Source organism: Artibeus jamaicensis, unplaced genomic scaffold (assembly GCF_021234435.1).
Source record: "Artibeus jamaicensis isolate MK-2021 breed Jamaican fruit bat unplaced genomic scaffold, CSHL_Jam_final scaffold_1031, whole genome shotgun sequence".
NCBI lineage: Eukaryota > Metazoa > Chordata > Mammalia > Chiroptera > Phyllostomidae > Artibeus > Artibeus jamaicensis.
In genome coordinates, this window is record NW_026522026.1 from 2,961,465 (window position 1) to 2,987,135 (window position 25,671).

Consider the following 25,671-nt stretch of genomic DNA (forward strand, 5'->3'; position numbering starts at 1 on the left):
AGAAGGGGACAAGCACTGACACTTCCAGAACAGACCATATTAGGAATAATACCAGAAGCTGGAGTCAGAATCAGGTACCACAAAGCTTGGCGACAATGCTCCCACATTGGAAACACAGAAAATCCCGAACACTAACTGACCAGGTTCACCACCCAATCCTGAGTTGGTCCACATCTACTGTGACATGTACTTTTGCTTCTTTCAAGTGGCTTCTGCACCCTGGCCTCTTTCTTTTTCTCTACCTGAATAATCTTGCTTTGTTCTCACTCTAACTTGTCCTTGAAATTTTTCATGCATGAGTCAAGAACCTGGAGGTTGACTGACATGTGAAAGGTCCCAAAAGGTCCCAACAGATCCCAGACCATGCCAGGGCAGGGCTCACCCATGTTGTGGAAGAGGTCTGATGGTGCTACAAATATTCACCTGACGCGGACACCAGCCACAGTGTCCGTGGCGTTATGGATGATATAAGATACATTCACATGGACTACCAAGTTCTGTGGAGGAAAAGAGACGGCATGGCTACTCTATCAAGGGGAGAGCGCCAGGACCTTGCCTTGACAGGCTTTTATTGGGTTTCAATTTGCACAGGAATATAGGTAAAGTTCATTAATCATTGTCATGCAGCAAGGATCAAACAATAGATAGCATACGAAGAACTACAAGGGCCTATTCTGAATGAGGGTCCGTTAGTTAAAGGGCTACAAAACTGGGAAACATACTCATTTCCTGCTCAGACCCTTATCATTTAATGGAGAGCATTCTTAGCAAAGCAGCTTTCACAGGATTTTACGTATTCTTTCTCAGGCCTGATCACCCTGGGGAACCTGCCCTTCCCAGCACAGGGCTGCACTGCCCTCTGTCATTGTTTCAGGCTTAAGTCAGGCAGGGGAAGTGAGGCAGTCAAGAGATTAGGAGACTCTCACAGACAGGATGAGGATTCAGGCTATGTTGTAGCTGAGGGATGACGGTCCATTACCTCCTTTTGCTATAGCCCCCCAAGTTCTTCCCTGGGGCCTCCCCATGATCGAGCCCGTCTTAGGTTCTTCCCCCCTTGGGGAATCTTACCTGTCATTTGCTAACTGATCAAGCACTGGGCACCAGTTATGGATGAAGTAAAAGGAGCAGAAGTGGTGCTCTCCTGCCAGGGAGATAAGCTTTATCTCCTTAGTGGCTTATGGTCCAAAGGTCGCTCACTCAGCCTTAACCATGAGTGGGTTACAGCTTCTAAAACCAGGCAGGGCGGTTCCCAACATGATGGCACTACTCAATTGAAAACAAAAGAAATATCTATATAGCTGAGTCTTCTCAGTAAGCACAAACAAAAAATAGGATTTTACTGAGTACTAGTGTAATTAGGGGCAGTACTAATTGTCTACATAAATAAGGTCACATGAAAGCAAGAGAGAAAACACCCAAAGGTTATTGTTTGTGTTTCTCTGAAGAACCTTTCTCTAGGCAACATGGTTAACACTACAACATGTGAGGTTGGAAGAGAATGCCAGATAAACTGAAAAAGCCATGGGCCATTGGAACAAGGACTAAAAGGAGAGAATTAAACCCAGTTTAATGCCTTGTTCAACCTGAATCAGAGAGAATGCCAGATATTTACAGAAAACTATAGAATTATTCATTTTTGGTGCATAGTCATTTCTAGGAGTAAGTGGAAATTATTCTTTCAGGCTCCTGGTCCTTTATACTAAGAAAACTCCACAACTATCTGCTCAAGAGTTGGTTTCATTCATGAAGAACATGGCAGCTTCTGCCACCAGATGTTGCCCTCTGGGTGATGAACAACAGTTTGTTTGCATGGAGGATGTGGGAAGCACAACTTTGACTTCATTTTTGCCTGTTCTAATCTCTGACCTCCAGCAATCAATCTCATGTCAGTGGACACATCTATGAAGTCTCAATGGAGCCTAATAATTCTGCCCTTGGAAGAAATTCTTTCAACTCAGATCATGCCAATTGGCTTGGATTAGCTACAGGGTTAAGGCTATCACTTCCCTATCATTTGGGATGTCAGGTTCAACAGCCCTTTGCGTGGATCACACCTCTGGGTCTATTTCTTGGATTTTCAAGTCAACAAAAGTGATTTTGCCAGTAACTTCAAAGATAATGTGACTTTAAATTAACTCACCCTAATCAAATGTATAAGGGGAAAAATGCCCAGTCTTCCTCCTGCATTTATCCTTTCCTCTCAGGCTACTATCACATTCACAACACTCTGACACCAGATGTGTGGGTTTTTTCCCACAATTCTCTGTGACACCAGCTGGGTGTCCTCCAATTTAAACCAGTACTGACACTGTCTACCTGGAGACAGCCAGGGGTCATACGTAGGAGGTCAAGGGCTCAGTTCCGTAAGATTACTGCCTACCCTCTTCAGGTGACAATTGCAAGTCTAGGCTGTAGCCTGTGCTTCAGACTGATCGGCTATACAGCAGAGGTTTCCCCAACTCCCTCCTAGGGTTTAATTAATTTGCTAGAGTGACTCGCAGACCTCAGACTTAAGCTTACCAGTTGGTTAAAGGATATGGTAAAGGATGCAGATGAACAACCAGTTGAAAACATACACAGGGCAAACTCAACTTGAGGATGATTGGAAGAAGGAGGACAAGTCTCAGAACCAGGCTGCACCTGACACCCTTCTTTATTTTTTCCCCAACGGTAAAATCCAGGCTGAGCTGGCAGGCACTAGAATTTGAGAATACTTAAATATAACTGCATTTTCTACAGGTAAGAAAATAACAACCACGGACCTAACGGCTCTTGTTTTAATTCTCTTCTGGGAAAGGCTAAACTAATTCTTGGAGCTTTATGCAGAAGACATGAGGCACAGCCTGTCAATGCTGGTGTGGGTCACTGTTGTGGTGACTCTTACACCTTCTGGAAGCTATGCTTTGATGATCTGCAAGTCAACAAAACTTACGTTTCTCCACCTTTGTCCTGAAACCAAGTTATCAGCTTTCAAGAGGAAAGCTTGTGCAAAGCTCAGGGATTCCAAACTGAATAGCAAAAGGAAGACTCTTTGTTGAATTTGGTTTTTATTGCTAACAAAGGAGCGGATATAGAGAACCACAGAGTGAGCAGCGATATATGTACTGCATAATGGATGGAGGAGCTGACCATTATGCTGGAGGTCAAGTAGCACTGAGAATAGCATGCAATTTTGCAATCGTGGCTATCGCGGGTGCTACCACAACTTGATCGGTTATTGAGTTTGAAATCTGTTAATCAGAAAATACTGACAGAGAAATACATTAATATATTTTTTCCTAAAATGTGAACTTCAGACATTAGTTTTATAAGGGGTCTGGTACAAATAGGGTTCTATGATTAAATAAGTTTGGGAATGCTGTATTTCCTTGCTCTTCTTATAATGTATACCAACTATTACTAAGGAACTCGAAGTCCTGCAATAATCTCTTTAGCCTGTTTTAGCTTAGCACCATCTGGGCCATAGAAACTATTAAGATTCTTCAGGACAAGAATGCTGGGAAAGTGCTTTGGAACATTTGATTACAGTGATGTTTATCACTTTATAGTATATAAGTACTTTTACAACTACTACTGTTATTAGGAATGACTATTTTATATATTTGGAAGAATGGTTTGGAGATGATTACTAGTAGGTGGCAGCTGGGTTATATTGTAATAATGCCTGTGAATTCAACACCTTGATCCTAATCTCCGCCTCCCCATCCCCTAGACCCTGTGATGCGGTTTCTTGCACTAGATAAGGCTTTGAAATAACATCTCAGAATATAGAAAAATAGGATATTACTAGAAACTCAAAATACTGTAAATAAATATTTAAATGCCATATATAATCTTTCTAAAACACATTGTGCAGTTCCTGCTGAATATTTCCAGTGCTGGGAAGACCATTTGCTTAAAGCAGCCTATTTATCTTTACATATGCTTAACTAGCTCACTGTTTTTACGAAATTGAAATTTGTGTCACTGTCACTTCCAACTCAATTTCTACTTCTGGAACTACAGAGAGAAATACTTTACAGACATTCTGTCAGCTGAGTGACGCTAGATCCCTATTATTTGACTGCAAACTGAGGGTGAGGTAGGGCTGTTATACTCTTGACCTGAAGGTGGGCCTCTTGGGGAAGGTGAGAGGAATGGTGTGTGATGCTTTCTGAATTATATATGACCCTGGAAAGGCACGTCTGTGTGTGTGTATATATATTATGTATATGATATAAACATGTATAATGCACACAGAAACATTTATAAATTAGAAAATTTTATCCATACAAGTTATTTACAAAGTGCTGTTCTGACTTGATGGCTGTTACTGATACTGAAGCCTACTGATCAGAAATATTGACAGCATATTAGAATGCCTTTATATTTGATCAGTTCTCCAATATGTGTTCTATGTAAAAAGGGTTTCCTCATAAAGTCAGCAACAGGATTCAATCCAGTGCTCTTTTCTGTTCTTGCTTTCATAGCATATATTAGAACATTTCATCATTCTACTATGTTGTCCACCATCTTGCCCTCCTGCTATTGCATCCCATTGCCAAATCTCTTTCCCTTCACCTTTTCTCATGTGATATGTTAGTATTGTTTCAAAACAAATTAACCAAAATGTATTAACCTAACATGGCATCAGTTGTTCAAGCATCTGTGGGTTGATTGGGTGAGTCTGGTGACCTGAACCAGCCTTAACCATTCTCAGTGGGATTGCACAAGAGTCTACGGTCAGCTGCTAAATTAGCTGAGAGCTGGCAGCCTCGGCAACCATAGCTTGTTTCTGCTGCAGGTGGCCCTCTCCAGTAAGCTAGCCCAGGCTTCTATACATGGTAGCTGGGAAAAGAAGGGGAAGTGTGGAGACCTCGTGAAGCTCAGGTGTGGGCTATGCACTGCCAACTCTTCTATGAGGCAGGTAAAGGTGCATGGAAAAGACTTGACTTCTTGATGAGAAGAAATGAAAACTCATGTTGTGAAGGACATGGACATAGGGAAAGGTGGACAATTGGGTTCATGTTTGTAATCAATCTGCCACGTGTGAATCATTAATGTAGTTGGTGATGAATGTCAGGATGAATGGTGACAATGATGAAAGTCAGGATATGATGAGAAGTGAGGCAATTAACTAGGTCTGATTTGAGGCCATCACAAATGAGGGACATGACCAAGCTTCTTACACATGATAGGAATAAATAGGATCAGGGTCTTAGAGTTTGATGACATACTTGGGAGGAACTATGACTTTTAAAAGAGGATGAAGGACAGATGTGTTGGAAGCAGTAAAAGAACTAGATGATGTGATAAGGTAAGTAGAGTTCAAGCAAAGATAGCCTCCTCTTGACAGGTCTTAGGGAAGCTGTGTTCTCTGGGGAGCCACATTTTCATATGGAGCAAGAAAGAGAAGTTAAGAAAAGAGGCTGTAGGTATAGGAAAGTTTTCTGGTGAGAAAGTCTCAAGTTACAAAGAAGACAAAGGCTGAGTTAGGGCGGACTCGGAGAGCAAGAGATGGGTCAGATTAGGGATGTAGAAACATCAGTATAATGACAGATGAGCTGAGAGACTTAGACTGCTGACTGAGGCATGACCCGCTTGGCCTTGGAACTAGCACATGCCGCACACACAACCCTAGGCCAGCTGCTCTTGCCCTTGGCTACCGACAGCTCACAGATGGTGGACATTTTCCCCAACTCTCCTATGACATCCATATAACTGGATTAAATGAACATTTATTATCAGGTCTTAGAAAAGAGGCTGCTGCAGACAAAGAAATGTCCTTCTTAGTGGCATTAATCACCCCACCCTACTCCTGAGCCTTGAGCCAAGATATTTCCATAATCCAGGCATTCTCCCTTGGAATGGGTTCTGCTGCTAATGGATGTGATATTAGAGGCCCACAAAAGGTAACTGTTCTAGGAAAAGCCAAAGGGTAAAATCCTGGTTTCTCTGAGTCAGTAGGATGCATTGAACACCCTCCAACCTCTGACAATGCAACAGTGTCCTGATAGTGCCCACTGTGCTTCCCGCCCTCCTCACATGCCCCCGATCCTGAAAGGCAGGCCCAGGTCTTCCTGGTCCCTTCTCCACCAAGAGCATTAGTGTGGTAGCTTATTTCTGATTAATTTACTTACTCTGAGACTCACTTTTGCAGGGTCTGCATATTATTAGTCCAACAATATCATCTTGGCAAGTGAGGCAAAGTGTGTTTGTTGCCTTGGCAATGAACACATTCTCGTGGTCAGCAAGAACAAGGTTGTCACTCGTTCTTATTTATCATAATATTTGCAATTCACTAGCCAGCTGACCCTTGAACTCCTTTCTTCATTTCCCAAGGTGACCTGAATACAAACTAGGTTTCAAAACTTTCCAATAAGCGCCCAAGGCACATTGTAACATTTAGTTAATTGTTCTTTCTTTAACCCAGGCTTGACGTGGAAACGGGAGAAAGAAATCCGTTTTACTGCTGCAATGCAGGCTTTGCTTTCTCTTGAGGAAGTTCTCGGGGTATAAATAGGCACCACTCCATGTATGTGTATTTCATTAAATTTAAATTTAATGAAATTTAAATTCCTACCACAAAATTTATGAGCTAGGTAATGTTATTCTGTTTGAATTATGAGGAAACTGAGGCTGTGAAGGGAAGAAGACCTGGCATGAGATCATGCAACAAGTAACTAGGCTGCTGAGCTGCAACTTGCACCCAGGCAGTCCGGGTCAAAGAGCACATGCTTAACTGTCAACACCTAGCAGATAGTGCATCCTAACCAAAGTGTTATAACACCGGTTATGTGTAAAACATGGAGCTGTTCATATAAAGGCTAGGTAAAAAAAGTGGGGAATATTAGGAAGCATCTCTGTCCCAGGGAATTCAGTGTGTTCTCTGCATAGTAACATGGAGACAGTTATTGTGGGGATTTCTGGAATATTCTGTGTGGATCCATATTGGAAATCAAAGGCCAGGCTGGAGAACTATCTTCCAACTTCCCGGTACAGTGTCCAGGACTCTCTCCATGGGGTGCACCCCTATATAGTTCTGTCTGGCTACTGCAGCACCTGTTCTCTCTCACACACACACACAAGTGAAGGGGCTCCCGGAGGGGAAAGAAATATTCTTTCGTATATATGTACCCCAGTTATTTTATCCACTGGTCTGTTGGTGGGCACTTGGGTTGCTTCCATAGCTTGGCTGTTGTAAATAATGCTGCAATGAACACAGGGGTACATATATTTTTTTCAAATTAGTGTTTTGGATTTCTTTGGAAATATATCCAGAAGTGTAAACACTGGGTCCTAAAGCAGTTCCGTTTTTAATTTTTTGAGGAAAGTCCATACTGTCTGTTCCCATTCTGACACATGGGAAGTGATGTCACACTACGGTTTTAATTTGCATATTTCTGATGATTAGTGATACCAAGCATCTTTTCATATGTCTATTAGTTATCTGTATGTTGTCTTTGAAGTAATGTTAAAATCCACTTTTTCATTGGATTGGATGGCAATCCACTTTTTCATTGTTTGTTATTTTGGATTATCATCCTTATTGGATGTATCAGTGTCTTTTTCTAATCAGTAGGTTGTCTTCATTTTGTTGATGGTTTCCTTTGCTGTATAAAAACTTTTTAGTTTGTTGTAGTATATATTTTTTATTTTTAAATTTTCACTTGCTAGAAGAGATGTCAGAAAAAATATTGTTAAGAGAAGTGTCAGAGATTGTATTGCCTACATTTTCCTCTAGGAGTTTTATGGTTTCCAGTCTTACATTTAGATCTTTAATCCATTTTGAGTTTAATTCTTGTATATGAAGTAAGAAGGTAGTTTATTTCTGGCTCTCCATTCTTCTGTTTATCTATGTATTTGTTTTTATGCCAGTACCATGCTGTTTTGATTACTATAGCCTTGTAGTATGGTTTGATAGCTGGTAGTATAATGCCTTCTAATTTGTTCTTCTTTCTCAAGATAGCTGTGGCTACTTGAGGTCTTTTGTAATTCCATATAAATTTTTTGGAATATTTGTTCTAATTTGATGAAGATCGCCATTGCTATTTTGATGCGTTGAATCTATAGATTGCTTATGGTATCATAAACATTTTAAAGATGTTAATTCTTCCTATCCATGAGCATGGTATATGCTTCCACTTATTTGTATCTTCTTCAATTTCTTTCTTCAGTGTTTTATAATTTTCTGAGTACAGGTCTTTTGCCAACTTGGTTAGATTTATTTCTAAGTATTTTATTTTATTTTGATGCAATTGTAGATGGGATTTTTTTTTTTTTTAGTTTTTCTTTCTGATAGGCAGCCTAGTAGTTAGGTTCGGTTCTCTTAATGATCTCTGGTGTTACTACTGCAATTGTTTTGAGGTGCCATGAATGTTTAGGTAAGCAGTAAAATATCAGTTAATATACATTTCCCCTACCCATCACTGGGAAAATGTATGTTATTTTTTTGTGTGTGGTTAAATTGTTTTCCTTGTTTTCTTTGTGGTTAAATCTCTTTTGGTTTAGGGCAGTAAATTAAAAAGAAAAAAAGGAAAGATAACATCGGAAGATTTGAAATGATATTTTATTAAATAGACAAACTAGGTTACAATTTTAAATATTGAAAATGATTGAAACATTTGTTTATATAGTTGTGGGGGAAATTTAGGCTATAAGAGAAAATTCGTGATTGTGAAGCCATTATTGAAGTTTCAAATTAGTTTATTGGTTATTATATTAATAACATCTGAGGGACCCCCAACTTCCACATGTGTTATGCTTGTAATATTTATTTGAAAGCTAGCTATTTAGAGTAAATGTTGTTCATAACAAATATTATAGGGAAAATTATTTAATATATAGCCTATTTACCATCCAAATGCAATGAAAATAGAAAACAAAAACATTTACCCTAGTAATAATAATATAAAATTAATTAAGGTTATGATAATAATTATATTGAACAGATGAGCTTGAAGAAAATTGTGTTAAATAAAACATGGGGATGGAGATGGACATTGTGAAAACTGCGCCTTTTGAGGGCCTTTGAACTTAGAAGTGAGAGCGATGAAAAGGCATGTGCAGCTTTAAATAAGTCAGGTTCACAAGCTGGCCTTCTGGGGCTCAGCGGCGCTTTTATTTTTGCCACTCATTTCTGAGTCAGGCTCCTCAGCAACCGTGCGAAGCAGAAACCATATGCAACAGAGATGCAGTTGCAACCAATGATTGTGGACTTCATTCACCTGGCAAAGACGTGCTGCCAAGCAGAACAACGCGAAACGTGTTTCTGAGAAGAGGTATTCCTCTTTCCTCGTCAATTCTCTTAGCTCCCTTGGGGTTATTCAAGTTTTAAAAAACTCATTTCTTCATTCCCATCCTGAGTGGATTAGAATCACAGTCTAAATCTGTGATCTTTAACCTTTTTTTAATCTCATGGCACACATAAACTAGTTACTAAAATTCTTTGGCATACCAATAATATATTTTTTGATGATGTGACAAAAATAGGTATAATTTTGATTCTCTTACAAAAATAAAACAATGGTATTGTAATGACCTACTCTCTTTGCTCCAAAGTGACTTTTTAAAAAATTAGGTGCCTGTACCTGTATATAAGGATTTCTTGTACCAAGAATTAACCAATAAGACACAATCTAACTGTGGGACATGACCAATAAGATGCAACTCTATTATATAACCTATATACTTACTTATGGTTCATTAAAGGGCATTTACATTGTTGTCATATTTTTTATTTGGCAATCTCAGGGAAAAAAGCTCAGTGCCCCTGATAAAATAGTCAGGTGTTACACATTTTATAATTTCTTGCATTGCACAGGTTGAAAATCCCTGGTCTAGATGGATTGATGTATTGACTATATTTGGGTTTAGGACATGTTAATATTTATGTGTATTTGAGGAAACTGGGAGTTTTAAACATGGTTAGAGATGAATACAGGAGTCGTGCCACTGGATGCACTGTTTAGGACAGGAGGTGAGAAGAAAAAGGATGAATCGAAGACTTTGGCAATTGTAGGGAAATGTTGTCCTTGGAAATACAGAGAAATTTTAAAGAAATAAGTTTAAAGATCTGTCTGAGCAAATTGTAGTTTTATTCTAAAAATTTTCCAGGGCACAATGAGAAAAACTCACAAAATGGGGTTTGGGGCCGCATTAGGGAGCCTAAGTGTTTCATTTTCCCAAGCAGCCAGAAGACGACCAGATTAGGGTTGGAGAACAGAGAGAGAAATGAAGAATTGCCAGAAGAGAGTATCTATTTGCACATACACACCGAACTGACTACCAGAAGACTGTTTTCTGTAATTAATCTAATTGCCTATAATTAACAAGTACATGATTCTTCATAAGATGGTAAGTTTGTGTGACCTAAATTTTAAAGAATGTCACGGTGGCCCAGAATATTCATGTAAATGAATGGAGAAGACTTGGGAGGACTGCTCTCCTGGGGGCATGACTTGAGAAGCAGAAACTCGGAAAGGGTAGCTAACAGAATCTAAGTAGATAAATGCAAGAGTATAGTTTAAAAAAAAATAAAGCAGTACGTACAGTTAAAACAGGCCAGGGCTGGTTATGTCTGTGGCTAAGTTTGTTGCGGCCCAAGAAAGTGTTTTTACAGGTAACAATTTTCATGAATGCCTTAATTAACTTTAGTGGCTCTTTCCTACCTATTCAGCTAGATTGTACCTGCACTGCTATATTAAAAGTCATATATTTATGGTCCAGTAAAGAGTAGGCAAATTACAGCCATTGGGCTAAATTGGTTCCACTTCCTGTTTATGTAAATAAAGTTTTATTAGGACGCAGCACGCCCATTTATTTACATAACGTCTACCACTGCTTTCTGTCTAGAGCAGCAGAATTGAGCTGCTGTTGAATTAAGTTGTGAGAGAGTCTATATGAACTGCAAAGCACCCAATATTTACGATCTGGCTGTTTACAGAAAAATTTGCTGACTCTCAGACTAGCTGATACACAAAATGAAAGTAATCACCTATACTAGAATTCATTTTTTTTATTTTAAAGCTTTTTTACTTTTTTGGAAAGCATTCAGAAAACATGTTTCCCTGAGTACCAACCCCATAGCTACACAAATCAACACTTTTGCTGAAGAGCATGTGCCTGTGAATTCCCAAGGGAGTTTTCTTTTTTTTATCTTTAAAAAAATTTTATTTAGTTACTTTTCAAGTACAGTTTTCTGTCTATTTCTCCCATCCCAGCCCACCCCACCCCATGCTCCCCACCTCCCTCCCATTTCCACCCCCTTAGTTCTTGTCCCTGTGTCCTTCATACTTGTTCCTCCAAATCCCTCCCCTTTTTTTGCCCTTAAATTCCCTCCCCTCTCCCCTCTGGTCACTGTTCCCTTGTTCTCTATTTCAGTGTCTTTGTTTTTATTCTGCTTGCTTGTTTATTTTGTTGTTTAGCTTCCTGTTAAAGGTGAGATCATATGGTATTTGTCTTTCAACACCTGGCCTATTTTCACTCAGCAGAGTGCTTTCCAGTTCCATCCATGTTGTTGCAAAGGGTAGTAGCTCCTTCTTTCTCTCTGCTGCATAGAATTCCACTGTGTATATGTACCACAGTTTTTTGATCCATTCATTTACTGAAGGGCACCTAGGTTGCTTCCAACTCTTGGCTATTGTAAATTGTGCTGCTATGAACATTGTGGTGCATAGGTTCTTTGATATTGATGTTTTAGGATTCTTAGGATATAATCCTAGCAGTGGAATTGCTGGGTCAAAAGGCAGATCAATTTTTATTTTTCTGAGAAAATTTCATACTGTTTTCCATAATGGTTGTACCAATCTGCAATCCCACCGACAGTGAACTAGGGTCCCCTTTTTCCCACAACCTCTCCAACATTTGTTGTTTGTTGCTTTGTTTATGATAGCCATCCTGACTGGTATAAAGTGGTGTCTCATTGTGATTTTAATTTGCATCTCTCTGATAGCTAGCGATATTGAGCATCTCTTCATGTGTCTCTGGATCTTCTGTATGTCCTTCTTGGAGAAGTGTCCAAGGGAGTTTTCTCAAAGCATTCTTGTCCTTGGGTATAAACACTACTTGCTGGAACTAATACATCAATAGCACGATATGATTTCTGTGTGCTTTTTTCCACACTTTTTGCCTAATAGCAGCCTTCAACTTAGTGGTTGAAGAGCCCAGATATTTTTTCTTTTCCTCCCCTTTCTTTTTTATTTTCTTATACAGTTTCTCCCCAAAGTAAAGGAGATAATAGAAGTTATCTGCAAAATGTATCATGTTAATTAAAGTTTTCTAGAATTACTTCTTGAAATAAAAATGCTTGTTATATGTAATTATGCATTCTCTCTAAAGCCTGGTCAAATTTACTTTTGGATGATTTGTCTAAGGCATGACTCTGAAATTGCAGTCTACATCAGAATCCCTTGCAGGGCTTATTAAAACCGAATGAATGTTTTCACCCACAGGCCGTCTGAGTCAGAAGATCTGGGGTGGGGTCTGATAAGATACTTTCTAACAAGTTCCCAGGCACTGCCGATGCTGCAGGTTTGGGGACCCCTTTAAGAGCCGGTATTCTAAGGTGAGAGCAGATAATCATCAACTGTTCTCCCACTCCTGCCAATATTTTCATATGTCTATCTGTCAGTGAGAAGTTGGAACCGAGGACAGTAACATAAATAATAAAGCAATTGGAAGAATAACAGGTTTATTTTTAAAATGAGATGTTTTTGGATATTAAATATAAAGATTAGGCTGCAATATTAAAAAATAACTGTAAAGAAATAGGCTTAGAAAATATTGGAATAGATGATCAAGATATTTTGGAATTTTGTCATCAAGAACTTGTGTAAGTCCTTGTTCTTCTGTTTGTGGAAGGGCTCTAGGTCTGACCTGTTATAAAGGGACAGTAGTGAGTGGCCTCGGGAGTCTCTTTGGAGCCACAGTTCCAGAAGCAAAGAGGCTCAGCCGTCTGTCAGTCTGTAGATGTTCCAAGTCAGGGTAAAAGGCTAACTGCTCCAGGGACCTTCAGGCATTTTCTTTGTTTGCTTTTCTGAGATTATAATGGTCAGGTATGTAAACCTGTTCTGCCGGTTAGATGAGAGTGTGAACAGGTTTGAAGATAGCCTTTCTAGCTATGGCTATTGGGAAGATGAAACATTTTTAGATAAGATGGAAGCCATATTTTGAGAGGTAAGCCAGAGTGAAGGACAGTTCTAAAGAGGAGAAAAGTGAACCCAAGTCAGTGTTGGATGGAATGTTGGCAAGAATAAGGAAGGAATAAAATAAGAAACTTAGCTATACAGAGTGAATATGGATCGTGCAAAGAAAAGGCAGTTCACATTTTAGGAAATAATAATGTGAACTGCAGACATCAGCAGGTTCAAAGAGAAAATTCCATCTCCCATTTCAGTGAGGAGTGGTAATTATAACCTGAGATATTTATCTAGCAATGAAGAGAATGTAATATAGAAGAAAGTTACCATGAATTAGCAGAAATTTGGGCACATTAAAGTGATGGTTTGAAAATAACACATGAATTTTTTTAATCCTCGCCAAGAGATATGTTTATTGATTTTAGAGAGAAAAGAAGTTGGGGGAGACAGAAAGGGGGAGACAGAGAGAGGGAGAGAGAAACAAGAAACATTGATTGATTGTCTCCTGCACACGCCACGACTGGGGATTGAACCCTCAACCTAGGTATGTGCCCTGCAGGAATCAAACTCACAACCTTTGGGTGTATGGGACGATGCTCCAACCAACTGAGCCACCCAGCCAAGGCATGAAAATAACACATGAAATGAAACAACAAAAATTGAGAAAAAAAAGGTCTGCTTTTAGATGTGACTTAACACAAGTTCATGTGAAAAGACCTGTTGTTTTAAGTCCTCTATACTTACAACCTGATGAGTCTACTATCAAAACAGCTGCAACCTTTGGGGTGCATTTCTGAGAAAAAAAGCAAGTTCCAAGTTAAGCAATGTGATGGCCCCATCCTGTATGGATTGAGTGTTTCCGGGTTACTCTGTTCAGTTTCCTATGACACATTACTCAGGTGTTGAAAAGTGTGTACATAATACAGGAACATGATAAAAGTTCTAACAGAAGATCAAGGCATGTTTCCCATTCCCAAAAGGCAATGACTTTATTTGCTTTTTTTTTGACATTTAAATTTGTCTTCTAATTTGCTTTCTTTTTTCTTTTTTAATGGAATTTATTGGGGTAACATTTGTTCACAAAACCATACAAGTTTCAATAGAACATCATCTGCACATTATATCATGCACCCATCACCCCATGCAAAGCCTCTCTTCTCATTTCCCCCACCCCTTGCCCACTTTCACTTATCCCCCACCAATTTTAAATTTTCACTTTTCATTTTCCTAGTTATTACAATCATCACTTTAAAGGTTTCTGAAAATATTACCATATTAAAGAATATAGTGTACAGTGTAGTTAAGCCATCTTCAACAACTGTTCCTACAGACTCTTTCTCAAGCATTTTTTAAAAGTATTTTTAGTTCTTATATTGGTTGTATTCTATTTATTGGTCTCTCAACTTCAGTCAACATTTGATAATTCTCTAAAACATAATTAGCATGTAAATTTCCTTTGATTTATTTGCCAGCTTTCCTTTATAAAGCTATAACATTACTTTTACATTGTCTGGATTTATTCATCCTGTGTTGTAAACATAAGAACTATATATTTTGTTAATAGGTTAGTGCTAAAAACTGGAAACCATTAAATAGTATATTCAGTAATTCTTTTACTTGAAATATTATTCACAGAAGTACCATGAATGAATTGACCCATAGGTTAATGGCTTATCATGCATCCCCTACAAGGAAATCTCTTTACTTACCTACCGTCAAGTGCAGAAAATCATGCCTTGTTTATTTAATTTGAATATTTGGACTATGATTTTCTAGCATATTCTTTCCGAGTGTCTAATTGCCTCCTTTTTCTATGTTGAAAAATAAAGTGCCCACTTTTATTACATCATTAAAATATTTCAGGTTCTTAATCATATAGTCTTCGAAATAGAAAATTCTAGGAGAAGGTTGTGGCAGGGACTCAAGATGGTAACTAAGGGCTGCTCTCCTGAGTGAGTGGACTGGGACTCAGGAGGATGTAACTAAAGTCCGGACTCCGGAGTGAGAAGGGCAGAGACTCAGAAGAGAGAAAAAAGGATGAGAGAGAGAGAAACATCAGTGTGGGGTTGCCTCTCGTGAGCCCCCTACAGGGAACCTGGCCTGCAACCCACGCATGCGCCCTCACTGGGAATCGACCCAGAGAGACCCCTTGCTTCACAGGCTGGCACTCAATTTCCTTGAGCCACACCAGCCAGGGAAAAAACAGCTTGAACATTTCTCCATGGAATAGGAAACTATCTGGATGATTGAGAAGGCCACAGCATTGAGCAGCTGGTGATTGGCAGCTTCATCACAACAACAGGCCCAATTGTGCATCACATCTCAGGAAGAGTGTTCTGGCAAAACATCAAATCACCCAGGTGTCTCAGCCCCCCTACATCCCCTATCTGGCACCCCATGACTCCTGGATTTTCCCAGAACTAAAATCACCTTTGAAAGGGAAGAGATTTCAGACTGTTGATGAGATTCAGGAAAACACAATGGGGCAGCTGATGGCGACTGGGAGAACTGTGTGAGATCCCAAGGTGCCTACTTTGAAGGGGACTCAGGTGTCATTGTCCTATGTACAATGTTTCTTATATCTTGTATTTTCTTCAATAAATATTTCTATTTTCCATAAAAAAAAGAAAATTCTATTATTTTAAAGCTATATTTCAGAAAGTTCTCTGATTTAGTCTTTCAGTTGAATCTAGTTATTCCTCACACTGACTCGTGGCTGTCCACGTGGGTTTTTTTTTTTCAGTGTAATTCTGGGTAAATTTGATTATTTGTAAAATCCTAGTCGTGTCTTTTCTTAGAATCTTATAAGTTTTGGTGGGCTGTATTCGTGTGTGTGGATGTGTATGCATATACATATGTATATGTTTTTTCAGATGTTCACATGGGAGAAAAGCTTTCTGGTCCTTGTGTTTTTGCTTAGTTAAGTAACTAATTAATTAATTAATTTTTGATTGGTGACTTCTAAAAAAAATTTACTTATTGATTTTTGGAGAGAGAGGAAGGGGGAAGAGAGAGAGAAACATTTATTTGTTGTTTCATTTATTTATGCCTTCATTGGTTAATTTTTGTGTACGTCTTGACTAGGAATTGAACCCACAACTTTGGTGTGTATGGCTGATGCTCTAACCAGTTGAGTTACCCAGCTAGGATGGTTCTTGTATTTTTAAATATTATTTTGTTCATATTTCTGCACTGTATTTTTGCTGGTAGGTCGGTTGGGATTCTTTAGTTGTAAATAATAGGATCAAATTCTAGCTAACCCAAGTAAAAATTAGTTTATTGAAAGGATAATAGTGGCTTTAGGAATCTTTAGGAAGCTTGAAAAATGAGCTTGACAGCAGACAAGAACAAAAGCATCTCAGAATCAATGGCTTTCTGGGTTTTTAATGCTGATACATCTCCTATTTCCGTACTTTGGTATATCAGTTAATCATGCCAATGCCTTTCTTTTTCTTTTCCATAAGTTCATCAACATCTCTTACATTGATGTGCTTTTTCTATCATCAATAAGGCTGGCTTTATTCTTTTACTTTTCTGTATATTTTTACTGCTACTGAATGGAATTTTGGATGAGATGAAAAACAACACATTTAAAAAGAACATTGACAAATTATGTCAGAAGAGTATCTAGAATAGAAAAAAGGATGAAAAAGCATGTCCCAAGGGATACAGGGAAAAAGGCTGGTAATGCCTATCTGGAAGCCTTAGGGTGGGTGACTGTTAGCAGCTGCCCAGCATGTCCAGGGTTATGGGGAATCAAAGAGTGGCTGACTTGGTCTCAGTGTAGGAAAGATGCTTCCTCTTTTCTCTGTTATCTACACTCCCTCAGATGAGTCTGTGTTTTGTGTTTCAAAATCTTGCTTGGGCCTTACCTCAAAATGTGGAGTTATCCTCACTTCTTTTCTCATTCAGGCCATTCTTCAATATCATCATAATTTTCTCCAATGTCTTCCTTCTACTTTATCTTTGCCCCAAACTCTCTTCCCCCCAGCATTGTTTATCATAACAAATTAGAAATTTACCAAGAAAGTAGGGAATAAATAAGGTCAGGAAGGATTGATGGGAGAAAAATGTGTTGCCCCATTATTGTTAGGTTCAGAGAAAATGACTAAGATTAAATATGAGTGTCTTGAGATTGCTTATGGGAAAATTTCCCATGGAGATTTATTTTAAAAGTCATAGTTTACCAAAGAAATGAAGATGCATAAAATCAGCAGAATTTTTAAAAATGAACCTAAATGGAGTCCATTCTCTGTAGATGACTTAGGTGTGGTACTGTTTGAGGGTAGCTGATGTTGGTTGTCCATTTTTGCCCCAAAAGCATCTCGTATTTTTGTGAGGAGGCAGAAAATTTTTATGTATTCCAAGTCTGGGGTTCGAAAAGTGGGAGAGGCATTGCAGTTAATTAACTCATTAAGCCAAGGGAATCGGCCTGTGAGAAATTCTAAGGCATTGAGAAGCAGGCACCTCAGAGTCCAACTCAGGCTTATAATAAGGAAGTCTTAAAGATTTTCTACTTGGAGATCAGAGCTGTTTAAAACTTTTTGTTTGTTTATATGTTTTTCCCTCTCTCACAGATGTGATTACTTGCCTTTTTCTTTATGAGTGTAAACTGATGGAAAAGTGCCAGTATCTCTTAGGAGGCTAAATGATTCCAGAAAATGTTGCTGAGGCTACACTTTGTTTTTTCATGTATAGTGAAACCCATGTCTAATATTCAAAATAACACAAGAATCAACAAAGTTATTTTTCAGCAACTCTCAATGTTATACAAGAACAGTAGCCACTCAATGCTAAATCTCCCCTTTCACACTAAGAAGAGAAATCTACTTATGGTAACCCCTCTACAATCTACTTTATTCTTCCTTCTCCCCATAAGCTTTCTGTTTAGAAAGCTCTGTTTAGAGCGGCAGAAGTATGAAATTAAGGGGCCTTTGAAAAGCCTCAGATTGGTGTAATGGGCTTCCACATCCACTGGAAACTGGCTGCTGGATGTTTAGAGTAGAAAGGACCCCAAGCAACTGGAGTTTCTGTCTACACCACTTCAAAAATGACAATTGAAGAACTGAATAAAATGTGCTTTGTAAAAAAGTTAACTTCATAATAATTTTGCCTTTCACGTTTACCCTATATACATGATTCTGACATTAGACACAAAGGGTCCTAATATATTTAAACTAAATTGAGCTTTCAGTGGTAATTTAAAAGCCTTTTCCCTGGAAAGGGAGGCATAAAATGACATAAAGAAGTTATCACAGACTTTTTACTTTTCCAGATATTTCTGTGTACTAAAAAACAAACAGTAATATTTTAGTGTTTACTAAATAAGTGGATTATTTTTATTAGAGAAAAATGTAATTCTCATTATAGTGTCCTTTACTTGATTTTAAATATTTTTGCTCACTCTAGTGATTTCAACATGTTTATATACACTAGCAACTTAAATCTAATGAACATTTATAAGTAACTATTATGTTCAATATGTTGGCTAACTAATACAGAGAATAACATGAATATGATAAGACCAGATCACTAATGAATTCATAATGATATAAACACATAAGGAATTATAATAAAAGGCAAGTTTCTAATTTCTGGTGTCACAAGAGCAGCACTGACTGATAACATGATGCACAGGAGTTTTTGATCACACATTGTCACTGAGGGCAAAAAATGGGCAGGCATAGTTTCAAAAGAGAGAGATGTGGTAGAGTTGGGGTATTTCAAGCAGTAATAAGTTAGTTTTTTTAATATATGTTTTTTAATATATGTTACAGTCCCAATTTTCCTCTTTACCCCCTCTGCCCAGTACCCCCATTCCCTCCAACAATCCCCCCGCTTAGTTCATGTCCATGGGTCATGCATGTAAGTTCTTTGGCTTCTCCATTCCCTATACTGTTCTTAACAATCCCCAGTTTATTTCGTACCTGCCAATTTGTGCTTCTTAATCCTGCACCATTTCTTCCATTCTCCCTCTTCCCCCTCGCAGCTGATAATCCTCCAAATGATCTCCATACCTATGATTCTGTCCTATCCTGGCTTGTTTGCTTAATTTGTTTTTTAAATTCAATTCTTAATAGTTACAAATTTGTTGCCATTTTAATGTTCATAGTTGTTATCTTATTTTTCTTATATAGTTTTTTACATTCATGTAAATATGGCTTGGTGTTGATGAACTCCTTTAGCTTTACCTTGTCTGGGAAGCACTTCATCTTCTCTTTCATTCCAAATGATAGCTTTTCTGGATAGAGTAATCTGGCGTAATCCTTGCTTTTCATCACTTTGAAAACTTGCCATTCCCTTCTAGCCTGCAAGGTTTCTTTTGAGAAATCAGCTGACAGTCTTATGGGGACTCCTTTGTAGGTGATTCTCTGCTTTTCTCTTGCTGCTTTTAATATTCTTTCTTTATATCTAAGGTTTGGCATTTTAATTATGATGTGTCTTGGTGTGTTCATCTTTTGGTCCAAATGTTTGGGACTCTCTGTGCTTCCTGGACTTGTATATATATTTTCTTCACCAAATTAAGGTAGTTTTCTTCCATTATTTTTTAAAATAAGTTTTTGATTTCTTGCTCTTCCTCTTCTCTTTCTCGCATCCCTATGATTCAGGTGTTGGTACATTTGGAGATGTCCCAGAGGTTCCTTAGCGTAGCCTCATTTTTTTTAAATTCTTTTTTCTTCTTGCTGTTTTGATTGAATGCTTTTTTTCTTCCTTATGTTCCAAATTGTTGATTTGATTGTTGGCTTCATCCCCTCCACTGTTGTTCCTTGTAGATTTTTCTTTATTTCACTTAACATAACTTTCATTTTTGCCTGAGTTTTTTATATGCTGTTGTGTACTTGGTGAGTTTTTTGAACATCCTAATAACTAGTGTTTTGAACTCTGCATTTGATAGGTAGGTTTTCTCTGTTTCATTTAATTCTTTTTCTTTTGTTCTCTTCTTTTATCTGTGCCACATTTCTTTGTCTCCTCAATTTGGCAGCCTCTCTGTGTTTGTTTCTTTGTATTAGATAGAGATGCTTTGACTCCCTGTTTTAGTAGCATGGCCTATTGTAGAAAAGGCCCCTGCACATTGTATGGGGTGGAGCCTTAGATAATCACCAGGGTGAGGCAGCCTGTTTCACAGCTTCGTGACTCTATGTGGGGGAGGGTTGAGAGAGGGGACAATGCTGCTGCCTAGGCTGCCTGTGCTCTGGAGATTTGCCTGGGAGGAAGCTATCTCCTGGCACTTGCCCTATTGCCAGTTTACTTCACTTTCTCCTGCATGCCACTTGTGCCCTTCCAACTGTTGCCCTGGTGCTGAATCCGAGAGAGAGTGAGTCTGTGTAAGCCCCGAAGACCTTTTCAGGCTCCTTAAAAGGAGTCTCTTGAGACTCCTGCAGTTTCTTCTGCTGCCTTACCCCCTGCCCCCCCCCCCCCAGTTTTTACATCCAGAAATTATGGGGACTTATATTCCTGGTGGTGGAACCCGGGACTGGACAGTCTGGTTTGGGGCTAGGATCACTCACTCTCGAGGTATCCCTCCTGATTTTTATCCACCACACATGAATGTAGGACTTCCCATTCTACTGCCTCTCCACGCTACCCTGTGGTTTGCCCCTCCTATCCATGTAGATGAACATGGCTACTGTAAATCCCTGGTTGCTGGCATTCCACACAGCTTGATTTTCTGATGGTTCTGGGTGATATTTGTTTTGTAGTCTAGTTGTAATGTTTTCTGTAGTTGTATGAAGAAGTGAAGCATGTTCACCTATGCCTTCATCTTGACTAGAAGTCTCAATTTGGCTAGTTTTAAGATAAAAATGAAGTATTTGTTGGCATAAGATAGGGGTACAATCATGAGTGGGTGCATATGGTAGTTTAATTATAACAACTAATATTTACCACACACCTCTGTGAAAAGTGCCAACCATGTATTTTGATCATGTTATTACATGTTTTATTCCTATAACTCCTATAACTATCCCATGAGGTAGATACTATTATTCCCACTTTATAAATGAGAACACATACAAAATATTAGATTGAAGGAGTGTGATTTAGAGTAAAACCATAGACTATGGTGGTTTAAAAGTGTGGATTCTGGAGCCATAGATTTAGTTCCTACCTAGTACCTCTTCTAGAGTTTAGCAAATCTCCTAACCTCTTTAGGGATTACTTTCCTCATCTGTAAAATTAAGTTGAGGAGTAATTTCCTCAAGGGACTATAATGAACATTAAATGAGTTGACACATGTAAAGGAGTTAAAATAGTACTTGGCAAATTGTAAGTGCTATTAGTTTGAACAATTATGAAATTGTTGCTTTTGTAGGTCAAATGTTGACAATTTCAAATGGCTGACCTAATTAATAGTTGTTTGCTCTTATTATTAATTTAGAAGACGAATGGGTGCCATTGAAGGCTGTTGCTCTCTGTCATAGCTCCCTATCCCCTCTTTCCTTTCACATGTAGATATGCCAACATAATCATACACCTGAAAGTCTTTTGTACCTCATCAACTGCCTTGCAAATGGACTTCTTTCTCCTTCAGTTCCTGAACCAATCTGAACAGCCCCACACAAAGTACCACAGTAACACTGCCTATCTGAATATGTCATACAACTAAGAGATAATGAACTATACCACTATATTAGGAAAAATCATGTAGAAAAAAATCTATGCGTATTTCTTCAGCAGCTGAATCATATTTGTGAAAAAGGAGGCATACATGCAGGAAATTTTACAAAAAAAGTATTTCAGATAATTTATTCACTCATTCACTAATTCATTCAGCCCTTTATTCAGTTGATTTTTATGGAGAACACCCTACACACAAGGAGCAACAGTTAGTACAGTAAAGTATAAAAGATGAATGTGACAGGCCCTGTACCATTAATAAGTATCATATTATCTGGAATTGAATTTGAACTATCGTATGACTGGTGGTGAGATATTTTGACTATTAATAAAACAAAGGTAAATGGCTTGGTGACAAAAATTTATATTCTTCTATTTTGTAAAGATGACTCTGAGTGAAGAGATTTTTTTTTTGTCTCAGAAATTGTATTAATTTTGTATCTTGAAGCAGCAAATTATTCTAAAATTTAGCAGTGTACTATAATACACATTTCTTATCTCACACAGTCTCTGAGGAGCAGGAAATTAGGAGGGGTTTAGCTGGGTTTTCTGGATCAGGGTGTCTCATGATGTTATAGCTACTAGACAAAGATGTCATCACCTGAAGTCTTGACGAGGGCTGTCACGTGGCCCACTCATAGGGCCGTGGAGGGAAGGCCTCGGTTCCCTGTTGGTAGAAGGTCTCTGTTCCCATCATGTAGGCCCTTCCCCAGGACTGCTCTGAACATGGCAGTTGGCTCCCCCAGAGCCAGTGACCCGTGAGACTGAGGGAGGAGGATGCCACAGTGACCTCCTGACCTAGTCTCCAAAGTTAGATGCTGTCGCTTCCACCTTCCTCCATTCATTAGAATGGAGTCACTATGTCCAATCCCCTTCCAAGATGAGGAAGATTAGGTTATTCCTCCCAAAAGGAGGAATATCAAAGACATCATGTATGTATTTTAAAACTACCACAGAAGTGACATTAATGTTTTGTTTAAATAATGTATTTGAACTTTTTTGCATATAGCAGAACTGTTTGCATGTTCTTGCTACTTTTTATTGGTAACTTTTTAATCATAGCTTTTCCATGTCCTGATTTAAAAGTAACACATGTTCATTATAGACTATTTAAAGGCATAGAAAAATGTAAGAGTGAATAATCCATAATCCTATAACCCCAAAATAACCACATTTAACATGTTGTTTTTGGTTTGTGAGTTATATGTACAAATATTAGTGTTCACACACATATAAGGAGATATTTTATGGATAGTAAATAGTTTGGAATATTTTTATGTATAGTATTATTTAGATAATAAGGAGAATTTACTGCCCTAATTAAAATTTATTTGAAAACAATTCTAGTACCTGCATAACATTCCATAGGTAAATATGTCTTTTGTCTTATTTTTTCTATTTTTGACATTTAGGCTATTTACTTTCTTTAACAATAAATAGGAACATAGTAAGTATATTTGCATAATGTCTTTGTATGTCTGATTACTTCATTATAAGATTCTAAAAGTAGAATTATAATATAAACTTACTGCTAAATTGTTTTTTAAAAAATTCTATACATTTGTATTTCTATCAGGAATTTGAGAGCCCATTTTGTAATTTGTTGAGTATGTAATATTATCATTTCTTAATCTTCACTAATTTAATGGACCAAAAAGCATATTTCACTTTTCTTTACTTTGTGTTTTGTTGGCATGCCTGCTAATTTATTGCATTTCTGCTCCAAATTCATTCTTTGTGTCAGCTTTGTGAAGCGGAGGTGTACCCTTTAAATATATTTTCTTTGCAGCTTGCAGGCCATGACTTGTCAGCAGAGGGCGCTGGAGAAACACGGTACTTCAACAGAAGGACTTTGGTCTTTCCTGATTGCTATGGGCTGGCTGGCCAGGCTCTCAGGAAGCTCACTTTTTTCTCTCCATGGCTCTGCCCAGACAGAGTGGTTTCTGCAGTGCTAGTTGACGGTAGGGTGCAGCTCTCTCTAGTATTTATTCCTCCAACATCTTTTCCAATTTTTTATTGGGTTTGTGGTGGCATAGCCTGGAGTCTCAATGCAGGCCCGTGACTAGTTCTAATCATTGCTCTCCCAGAGGGTCCTGTGGGGCCGCCATCTAGTGAGCCACTTGCCCAACCCTTGTTCCATGCAGCCTGAAAGACGCTGCAGAACCAACCCATACACAGAACTGTAGTGTGTTCCTCCAAAAGAGGCTCCTCCAGCTCAGTCCTACCAGCAACCCTCTTTCCCTGCACCTACCTTGGAGCCTTGGCTTTCCCGTTCCTCCAAACCATTTGCTTGGGACCTTCAGACACAGACCCTATGTGATCTGAGCCTTGCACCAGCAGTGCAATCCCAAGGCTCTCTGCTCACCTGCCCCTGTGCCCCAGGTGACCGACCCGCCTGCCTCGCAGAGGCTGTTCCTCCCCGCCCCGAGGTTGTGGCCCTGCTCTGGTGTGTACAGTCAGCCAATCACCTTCTCCAGTGAATTCTGAATCCTGTCTAAGCTTTTCCTTTTGGGGGCACTCTTCCTCAGTGTTAGGCGGGCCTTGGGGCTCTCCTTCCATCTTTTGCTTACTTCCCTATCATAACTTAATAATTCTTTATACTAAACTACCCCCTGTTTAAATTATTGTGTGGCTTCTGTCTTCTGATTGGACACAGACTAATACACTGTTAAGACACAACTTTTTTCATATACTTAGTAGCCACCTGCATTTCCTCTTCTGTGATTTTACTTTTCATGTTATGGACTTTCAGTAGATTAAAGATACATCTTTTGTCATGTTTATGGAAGGTACTTGACACTACTTTAAGTTTTTTTTAAGCACACTGAATTTTAACTGTCATATTCGCCTATCCTCTCACTGACTGACAGATGAAAGGATGAGGAGGCGAGCCTCTGTTTTAAGCAGTAACAAAGACTTACGAGGACTGACGAGGTCACAGCACACTTCCTCTCATCCAGCTTAGGTTTTGGTGACCCTGAGAAGTAACACTTTTGTTTTGAAATGGTCCATAAACCAACTGGGTTTAGTACAGGCAGCCACATCCCAGAAGACATGTAATTTTTTCAAACAGTTTAACACAAGTGTATGAGAATTGCTAGTGGAAGTAGTTTACAGAATGGAAGCAAGGTGCATACAACTCCATTTTAACACACAGTTCGTAAACAGAATCACAGATGAGACTGTGGCATTCTCAGTGTTGTTTTTCCAAATTGGTTTAGCAACCTGTAAATACCTCGAGCACTGTTTCACAGAGTAAGATGTCTTGAAGGAAAAGAGCAGCACGCTAGCACCCTTGCCCAGCTTCCGCTGCAGTAGGTCTGCGTTGTCCTCTGTACTCAGCCACTAACAGTGGTTATTGCAGGCCAAGTCTCGGCTTAATAGCTGATTACATGTTATGTCTCCATGCTATGTATATTTGGAAAAATAAACTAGTTTAACTGAACTAAAAAAACCCCTTTAAGAATATTTTTGAAAGTCATCAGTAAAACAGAGCAAAAAAAAGGGGGGGGGTCTCAGGTTGAGAAATGACAATTTGGATTTCTTAACAAAACCACAGCTTTTCCTTCCCAAAGGTCCAACAGTTTTGATGTTACAGATAGCCAAAAGTCACCTACCACACAAAGACAGCCCTGGACTTCATGAAAATACTAGAGTTTTCCAAGAGCTGTAAGACACTGTTACAATCAGATTTCTTGGTAGGGTAAGAATGTGCTTCTGTTTTATTTCAAGGGCTGGCAGCTTTTACTTCTGATCATTTTTGAGAGTTGGTTGTTGATACTCCACTTCTCTTGACGGTTTAGGCTAAGAGATGTTTAAATTGTATCATATTGAAGACACCATTTAAATTCCAGTTCATTGACAGTTTCGCTATAAAGGCTATTTGGAATACATAGTATCCAAGCTTATTTCAGTTACTGAAACTAAATTCAAGCTC

At 38.7% G+C, this 25,671-nt stretch overlaps 1 protein-coding gene across 27 annotated transcripts in view; it reads left to right on the forward strand.

Annotated features, from left to right (window-relative positions):
- Positions 1-25,671, forward strand: part of LOC119052828 (alpha-fetoprotein-like) — a 49,756-nt gene that overhangs the window by 19,921 nt on the left and 4,164 nt on the right. For 22 of the 27 annotated variants that reach the window (XR_008389774.1, XR_008389782.1, XR_008389777.1 and 19 more), the window contains one exon: positions 1,683-20,766. The gene's annotated coding sequence lies outside the window, so the exon portion shown is untranslated. Of the gene's footprint in view, positions 1-1,682; positions 20,767-23,523; positions 23,568-25,671 lie in introns of those variants that run through there. The other 5 variants (XR_008389762.1, XR_008389770.1, XR_008389769.1 and 2 more) reach the window with 5 other exon arrangements.